The sequence below is a fragment of the Lethenteron reissneri genome, chromosome 13, assembly GCF_015708825.2.
Source record: "Lethenteron reissneri isolate LAM-NWPU_2019-01 chromosome 13, ASM1570882v1, whole genome shotgun sequence".
NCBI classification, from domain to species: domain Eukaryota; kingdom Metazoa; phylum Chordata; class Hyperoartia; order Petromyzontiformes; family Petromyzontidae; genus Lethenteron; species Lethenteron reissneri.
The window spans coordinates 6,486,334-6,495,968 of NC_083791.1; the positions used below are offsets into that span (position 1 = coordinate 6,486,334).

The 9,635-nt window shown below is 43.1% G+C and overlaps 1 long non-coding RNA gene across 1 annotated transcript; it reads right to left on the reverse strand.

Annotated features, from left to right (window-relative positions):
- Positions 1–406: 406 nt before the first annotated feature.
- LOC133342053 (uncharacterized) lies at positions 407–8,347 on the reverse strand. Its single transcript, XR_009755082.1, has 3 exons — positions 8,235–8,347; positions 7,522–7,669; positions 407–6,378 (listed from the first exon to the last, which is right to left on the reverse strand). It is a non-coding gene; the product is annotated as an uncharacterized LOC133342053 (long non-coding RNA).
- Between the last annotated feature and the right edge of the window lie 1,288 nt (positions 8,348–9,635).

Genomic DNA, 9,635 nt, shown 5'->3' on the forward strand with positions numbered 1-9,635 from the left:
GTTTACTTTTAACCGCATTGTGGGCTCGTGCTCAGACCGCCGTTTGCTGATGTGGCGGCCGCCGTTCGATGAGACGTACATCATCCCTCCGAGGCCCCATTGTCCCCAAGCGTGCCTGTTTGAGACATCTCGGTGGGTGCGTTCGCTCGTCACATCCAGTTAAAATCAGCAGCCTTCTGCCGATGTCCCCCCCTGTACCGCGGAGCCGCTCACACGGAATAACCGAGAGTGACTCTTACAGATGTAGAAGCTTGGCTGCACTTAGCTCAACATAGGAAATGCCATGACGCATCAAGTCTCTTAACCCTTGGCTATGGGCGGCAATGTGGCATGGTGGCAACGCCCGTGTTCCAAGCAAGGAGGTCATTGCTTCGATTCCCGACTCAGGTGCCTTTCTGCGTGGGGTTTGTATGTTCTCTCCCCCTGTTCTGCACGGGGTTCTGCTGGGGTTTTCGGTTTCCTCCCAGAGCTAATAACCCCCCCACCATACAATATAATTGGTTTTGACCAAATGCCCCCAATATTCTTGTTTTTTTCAGTAAAGTCACGCAGATATTTACGTGACTTTACGGAACGAACCAGGAATATGAATTCCCGCAGTCACGAAAGATTTAAGTCTAAAAATTCCCACAATGTTCAAAAATGACCTGCAAATTACTCATTTGGGATTAAACAGCACTGTCGTCCCACCAATTGTGAAAACTTGGCAGGAACATCCTGAAAAAAACATATTGAGACTCAGGGAGGATTTCCTGGGTGAACTATTGTAATAGTAATAATATGGCACAGTCACTTATTATGGGATGCACCCAGATTCCCAATTAACATAATTATTTAGTGTAATCGTTGAGCATTGTATCTGCTTTTATCGAACCTCATCATATACTGTATCAAAATCAATACATTATCAAAATCACGTTATAATCACCATCGTCATCATAATTGCGTTTCGCATTGGGTGGTTTAGTGATATTGTTATAGTGTGTAAGAATTATTCATTTTGTGTCTTGGCTGTCACGGTAAGGCATGGCAGGTATATACAGTACTATCAATATTCGGCATTGCAGGTAAACTATCAACAAATATTCAATCTGAAGATTTAATATTTTGTCTGGGACCTCTGCTTCATTTCTGAATTACGCGTGCAAATAAGGGAGTCTGGAGTGTCCAAATTACCCCACTAGAGGGCAGACAAGGGCTGGAATGCGAAACATCAACATAAAACTTCTTGGTTTGATCTCTTTTGCATACATAAACTTATTTAACACGTACAATGTCATATTTTTTATGTGTTTTTTTGTAATGTAAGTTTTACTCACGCGTATTACTGTTTCAAATAGATCATCACTGTGCTTGGTTTATGCGATGCGGAATTTTTAAACTTCGATTTGTATAACATAGACACCAATAAATACCGTATTCTCGGGATTATATGACGCACTGCCTCACACCCCGTGTGTGTATGTAGGTCAAGATTTGTACAAACTAGTTGACAACGATTTAAAGCTTTCGTGACTGCAGGGATTCATCTTCTTGGTTCTTTCGGTAAAGTCACGTAGAAGGGAAACAATAAAATAATACAAGTATAAAACAATAGAATTCTCACGACGTTTCGACTGCAACACAAGCAATCATCAGGTGTGAAAACGTCGTGAGAACAGCAAGAAAATGTTCTTGCTGTGTTTATCACACCTGATGATGATTGCTTGTGTTGCAGTCGAAACGTCGTGAGCATTTTATTGTTTTATATTTTTATTATTTTATTGTTTCCCTTCTACTGTACGTGACTTTACCGAAAGAACCAAGAATATAACCAACGAATGTTATGCTTTAGCTGCCCATTGTTAACACCCTTCACCTGCTTCGCCTCATACTGGCAGTTGTACGACTTGCAAGCGCTGAACATTAATGGTGGGGCTGGGTGGGGAGGGTGTTAGTTGACAACGGGCAAACGCTTGGGGTGCATTCGCCTAGCCCTAACTTCTAACCTAGAGAATACGGCAATACATTTTCTTCAACCTGACACAAATGCTGAAGAAGTGCTGCCATGAGAATGTGCTTATAGTCAAAATAATTAATACTCTTAACACTCATAACATTTCTTTAGCCACAGTTTGTGACCTTATTTATTAAGTTCTTCAAGACTGTGTGTTTTTGGTAATTAATTTCCCATGTTTTTTTTATAACACTATGTGACACAATTGTTGTTCCTGGGTAGTACATGTTATTTCATAATTGCTTAAGCCTAAAAAGTATAGACAATCACTATTATTCCCCACAAACTTTTATTTTGTTACCAGGGCAGTTATATTTAGAAATGTACCTATTTTCAATGATTAAACGGGCGAATTTGTGTCTTTTCGTTCACATAAAGTCAGAAAACAACAACATATGAATACAAATTAACATGTATTTATACTAAAGTAATACCAAAATTACTACAAACGATTTATAAGTGAGTAGTTTTTCGAGATTTACGATTGTATTATAAATCACTTTCACGAATCAGCCCCCAAATGTAGTCTCCCATCATGTTCTCGTTATACTGTCCTTGGCAGCGGCGTTCAAAGTCCAGTATATCCTGGCGGAAGTGCTCGCCTTGCTCCGCTGAGTACGCTCCCATGTTCTCCTTGAAATAATCAAGATGAGCATCAAGGATATGGACTTTGAGGGGCATCCTACAGCCCATTGTGCCGTAGTTCTTCACCAGAGTCTCAACCAGCTCCACATACTTTTCGATCTTGTGATTGCCCAGGAAGCCACGAACCACTGCGACAAAGCAGTTCCAAGTCGCTTTCTCCTTACTAGTGAGCTTCTTGGGGAATTCATTGCACTCCAGGATCTTCTTTATCTTTGGTCCGATGAAGACACCGGCTTTGACCTTTGCCTCAGACAGCTTAGGGAAGAAGTCTTGAAGGTACTTGAAGGTTGCTGACTCCTTATCTACAGCTCTGACAAATTTTCATAAGGCCCAATTTGATGTGCAGTGGTGGATTCAGCATCTTCCGGGGGTCCACCAGTGGCTCCCACTTGACGTTGTTCCTCCCCATAGAGAACTCGGTCCGCTGTGGCCAGACCCGTCTGTGGTAGTGCGCCTTGGTGTCCCTGCTGTCCCAAAGGCAAAGATAGCAGGGAAACTTGGTAAAACCGCCTTGGAGACCCATCAGTAATACCACCATTTAGAAGTCTCTGATGACCTCCCAGCCATACTCATCATACTTCAAGGCGTCCAGCAAGGTCTTGATGCTGTTGTAATGCTCTTTGAGGTGCACCAAGTGAGCCAGGGGAAGAGACGGGTACTTGTTACAATTATGGAGCAGCACGGCTTTGAGGCTCCTTGATGAGCTGTCAATGAAGAGGCGCCACTCATTCTGGTTACAGGCGATTCCGATTGCCTCGAACAGACTGGTCACATTGTGTCAGAAGCAGAGCCTATCTTGACGGGTGAAGAAGCTGCAAAAAGGTTGGTGATACTTCCTCTGATCTGCGACTTGCACACTTTTATCCAACAAGTTCCACTGCTTGAGCTGAGACGTCAAAAGCTCGGCCTTGGACTTGGTGAAACCAAGATCTCTGATGAAGTCGTTGAGGTCTTTTTGGTTTGGGTAGGATGGGTTTCTCTCCTCAGCTCCACCTCTGAAATTGTCATCTGGATCTACGTCTTCGTCTCTCTCTGACTTGCTGCTCTCTTCTAAAGATGGCTGCTCTCTCTCCGGAGGAGTGGGTACAGGGAACTCATGGCAGTGTGGCACCGGGGCGATGGATAAAGGAAGTACCGGATGCATGATAGCAGGTGCATTCTTGCCAGTCCGACGTTTGGAAGGGTCCACCATGCAGAAGTAGCAGTTTCTTGAGTGGTCAATGGGTTGCCACCAAATTATTGGGATAGCGAACTTCATGGATCTCTTTTCCCCTCTGTACCATCCTCCAAAAATACATTAATTTCATCCATGACTGCGTAAGAGATTCTCGCAACATTTTTCATATATGATATATTTTTTCAATAACATTGAAAATTGTAAAACATTAAAAAAAAACTTTAACAATTTGATTGTTTTTTTTTTACAAAGTTTAGAACATTAAATTCCGAGCAACAATTGTCCATCTTACCTTCCAGAGTTTTTGCATTGCTCGCAGGTGAAATGAGGTGTCCAGGGTTTGTCTGGATCCCTGACAGGCATGCCGAAATATGCCTTGTAGGCCTCACACATTTTAGCAGATGCTTGCACATAGTACTTTTTCGCTCTTGTCTTGATAAATTGGCCGCAGACATAGCAAAATGCGTCTGCCAGATGCTTGCAGCCTCTTGATGCCATCTCAGAAAAATGCAGATATGTATCCACTTAGGCAGCTGGAACTAAACTGATCTGGTGGGCTTAAGGCCCCTGCATTTATACTACTATTTATATTACTGGAAAGTTTTAGAATGTTCCAGAAGTTACTCCAAGTTTACTCAGCACTGAATCTATCTGGAATGTTCTGGAAAATAGGTACATTTCTAAATATCACTGTCCTGGTCCCAAAAGCAAAGTTTGTGGGGAATAATAGCCATTTCTGTACTTTTGAGGCAAAAGCAATAAGGAAATAACACTTACTACCCAGGAACAAAAGCGAATTGTTACACAGTGTAATGACTGTACCATTAGTTAAGAGATGGTGAACTATTTCTATGTTTTATCTTGTTCTTTTATTTCTTCAATGTAGTTTTCATGAAAAAAATACATTTTGGCTAGCTCCTCTTTTGATACGGACAATGTTTGTTATTTTATATATATTATCATGCGATAATGATGATGATGGGAAATGTACCATTTAATATACATGTTATTCAAGCCCGGCTCTTTTCTGTAGTCATGTTCTTTATACATTTTTTTGTCAAGGTCATTTAGTGCGGTGGGTGTTTTTTCTTATTAATTGAGGTGGCTTAATATGTCTGGCGAGTGAAAGGAACGAGCAAGTTAATATTACGTGCAGATAAATACTCACTTGTCACACAAGTGGTGTCATAAACTGACTCTGGATTGGTGTCTGTCTTATGAATATTGGTTCAGCCCCCTCCCACCTTTCAAAAAGCCCATATCAGGTGTGGCTAATAAAGTTAATTGAATGATTGCAAGGTTCCTAAGGAATTATTTTTTTTATCTGTTGGCAGTGTCTCATGTCAGCGCTACACAATACCCCAACTGTGCCTCTTGGGCTAATTAAAAGTGTGAGCTGGTTCATTCCTTGCCACATTTGAAATTCAAATGAAATCCGTAGTGATGATATGAACTGCCAAGGCACAATCAGCAGCTACTTTCTGAAATAATGAGTAACCTTTTCAAATATTTATCTCTTCAGTGCTAATTTATTTTCACAGCTTTAAAAACCATTTATAATAAATGTATATTTTCTGATATCACACAAAATTAGTTACTTTACAGAAGCACATACAAAACTGTGGTTTAAGTGAATTATAGTAATCTATACAAGTTTGCACGAAGGTTCGTTCAATTGCGAAAAGGAAATTACCTCTAGGCCTTTGGGCCTTCCAGAATAATACTTCTCGGGAATTATTTCAGCTGGCTGAGCCCCAGAATCAATTATCCTGCCCGACACTCTTCTGCAGGCTTAGGGGAGGTGGGGGATTTTAGAAGGTTGGGGGTTCCTGGAAAATATTCAATGAAAAATTTGCCCAGAATTTTTCTTCCAAATATTTTATTTTCCTCAGCAAGGCACCCAGGGTTGGGATTCAACTTCACTGAAACTCTTCAGCATACATGGCAGCACAGAATGCATGTCGGCGTAGAGTAAATACAAGTATGTGTTTGCTACAATAATCCTTGCTGGGCATGTTTTATTTACATAGTTTTGTGTGTGTGATATTTGACGTTTGAAAATATGGGTACCTGTGACCTTCTATAGACCAGTGAATACATTCTGTAGGGTATTGGAACAAGTTTGTATTGTGTATATATTCATCATCATAATCATATTCAGACTTGGTCAAACCACTGCTGGATGAAGGCCTCCCAAGGATGCCACCATCTTATTAATCCATTTTGCACCTGAGCACGAGCGAATTTCATCATTCCTCTCCTCAGCAGATGTCCACTCGCGCGCGCTCATTTCCTTCGCCGCCACTTTCCTTGGCTGCCACCGTGACTCTGAAGCGGAGCCAAAGCTCCCCGTCGCTTGAAAGCCAGTCAAAAGAGGCGGGACATTCAGGTAGTGTCTCTTATAAATATGTGTGGATGGAACGCTGCTGCGAATTTGCAGTGGGATGGTTGTTCCAGATGGCGGGGGCTGCCGCGGAGAAACGATTCCTGGAAGTGACGGTCTTGGTCCTTGGTGGAAAGGGGGGTAGTTTGTGGCACTTGCAGAGAGTTCTGCCATGAGCTGTAGTGCGGCGTGACAGAAGGGAACAGAGTTACAGTAGACGACCCAGAGAGACAAAGACGACAAAGATTCCCCGTATAGCCTGAACAGACTGTTAGTGCAAGTGCTGTTAGCAAGCACCTATGAAGACCGGAACGGCACACGAGAGGGTGAGTGGCCTACACCACACCCGGCCGCTTTTTTCTTCCAAGTGGTGATGTTTACGCACCACACCAGGTACTCATTTGAGGCTGAGTCTACCTAAGTGAAGCCCAGGACCGGTTCAGATAATCGTTACTTGTGTTGGCCCTGACCGGGTATCAAACTGGGGATACTGGGTTCATAGCGCAGCGCGCTAACCACTACACTATTGCTCCCCATCAAGAACAAACAAAGACAAAGATGCGCCGTATAGACCTGAACAAACTGGTGGACACAGTGTCACAAGCAGGTGATCTTGCTGCTGACCCTTTTGGTGATGGGAATTCAGTGGAGAGAGTGGAAGGAGATGAAGGAATCTAGCCGAAGATGAGAGGCAAAGAGGTTGACACAGGCAAGAGATGGGGTTTAAAACAATTGGCACGTCTTGGGGTGACTCGATGAAGATCGATCAAGGACAGAATTTCACGAGTTTGAAGCGAGAGCCCCGATTATGGTGGGTGTGTGGCTTTTGGAAGTTTCGGTGGTGATGAGTGGCCAAAACGGTTAGAGGACCTTCAAGTAAGTGACCGTTGCAAGATCTGACGACCTGGTTGGTGTAGCTGTCGAAATTTGAAGATTGACGCCAAGGAGCTTGACGTGATTGGAGAATTGGATAGAGGAGCCAGGGATAAATATGTATGTCTGTTGAACTTATTTCGCACCCATACGTGCTAATCGCAGTTGCGGGGGAAGGACAACAAAATAAAACACAATATGCTTGAAGGAAGCGTGGACTTAGTGCTGTGCAGGAAGGCTTTGTATTTTGAAGCATTTAAGGAGAAATTGTGGGCCCAGAAACACCGTTGCAAAGTGGGATGTGCACTCCAATAGCCTCTCCAATCCAGGAAGCATCAAGGGAATAATCAGAGGCAAAGGGTCGGGTGTCATGTGCATATGAATAGTAAAATAGGATGCAGTACTTCATGTTTTTCAGCGAATACAGTGTTCTGTTTTGATAATCACCTATTTGGTCTCCGGCGTTATTCGCTGCTCATTTTCCCCATACTTGGTGGCGCATGATTGAAAATGAAAGCCCTCTGGATGCGAGGACGGCCTTTCAAAAAATTGCCCTGGAAGATGTTGAGGATTTGCAGGCTTCAAAGTGGATGTCCTATAATTTAGCACAGACCACAACAATAAAATATATATGTATAATAATGAATGTGTGGGGTAATTTTGCACAGACTGTGCACCAATTCAGCACTACTTCAAATATTGACGGCCTGAAGAGCTTTCTTATTCCACTTCTGGCTTAGCGATCATTTTTACATAGATGCCTAGTTCGAGGCTTAATTTCAAGGCTCCATAGTGAGTGGCTACTATACTAAAACAAGCATGTTGAAGGCTGAAAACGCAGGAATTACATGGGAAGGTAATTTACCTAAGAACATGCATAGGTTTTAGAGCAGCTGCATAATGAGTCCAGCAGGCTTGCCACCGACGGCACATGGAACGACAGGTAGTGGAGCAAGACCGTAAACAAATGACAGTTAAAATAGATTTTAACAGCTTAGATCACAGAAAAACGAGGCTCTGATATCAATAGCAAGAGGTGCATTTCATGCTGAACTACAAGAGGTGGCTATACAGTTACACGCATAATAGGGCTATGTTCAAGATATGCAGAATCGAGTACAATGACGCTTGTTATTTCTTTTATGTTGAAATAATCTTACCTATTAAGGACTTTTTCGTCTGTCCGTCTGTGTATCTGTCTGCGCGGGTACCTTGAGACGTTTTTAACTGACAAACGGTGGGGTTTTCGTATCAAAAAGTACACGGATACCATGCCGTATGTCAACTTTAAAGTAGTAAAATTAACAATGTATTCTTTTTATAAGCAGAGGGTGGCGCCAGAGCACGCATCTGCGCATGCGCGAGAAAGCCGGCTCCGTGGTAGTGGTTGCCCGAGCAACGCGCACACACGATCGGTGGGGCAGAAATTATCATTCGCATTAAAAATGCAAAAAAAAAGACACAATGCTGAGGTAATTTATTCACAGTGTGATGTCCTCTTCTCCCCAATGTGTGCACTTATTATTATAGGTTCGGGAGATACTACTATTATAGTCCTTAGATAATATTATTGGAGAGCGGGCGGGGGGGGGGGATAGTGGGGAGGGTGGTAGCAGCCCAGCCCCAGCCTGCAAAGGTGCCACCTCGGCCAGCTGGGCAATCTAGGTGAGACGGGGGGCTCTGCACGGGACTAGGCCTCACCATTACACTCTGTGAAGTTAGTATTATAGAGTCAATATTTCCTATTATAGAGTCGGTTTATACGACTGTAGAGTAGGTAGATATTAATGCAGAGTGTGTAGTTACTGCTACTGTAGAGAGGGCGTTGAGGGGGGGCGGCATAGCAGCCTATCCCCAGCCTGCCATGGTGCCACCTCGGCCGGCTGGGCAATCTAGGCAAGGCCGGGGGCTCTCCATGGGACTAGGCCTCACCACTACACTCTGTGAAGTTAGTATTATAGAGTCAATATTTCCTATTATAGAGTCAGTTTATACGACTGTAGAGTAGGTAGATATTAATGCAGAGCTTGTAGTTACTGCTACTGTAGAGAGGGCGTTGAGGGGGGGCGGTATAGCAGCCTAGCCCCAGCCTGCCAAGGTTCCACCTCGGCCGGCTGGGCAATCTAGGCAAGGTCGGGGGCTCTCCACGGGACTAGGCATCACCACGGCACTTTGTATACTACTAGATACTATAATAAAGTCCATATATACTATAATAGAGTCGGTAGATACTACTGTAGAGTCAGTGGGTGCTACTGTAGATTCAGTAGATACTGCTATAGAGTAAGAAGATACTGCCATAGTAGATACTAGTATAAAGTTAATAGTGACTACTATAGTCAGTTGATACTACTTTAGAGTCAATAGATACGACTATAGATTCAGTAGATACTACTATAGTCATTAGATACTACTGTAGAGTAAGTATTCACTACTATAGAGTTGGTTGATATTACTATAGAGTCAGCAGATACCACTCTAGTGAGCGACTTCTGAGACACATCGAGTAGAAAGCTTCTTATTTATTGAGAGCACACTGGGCAATACATTGTGTAATGCAG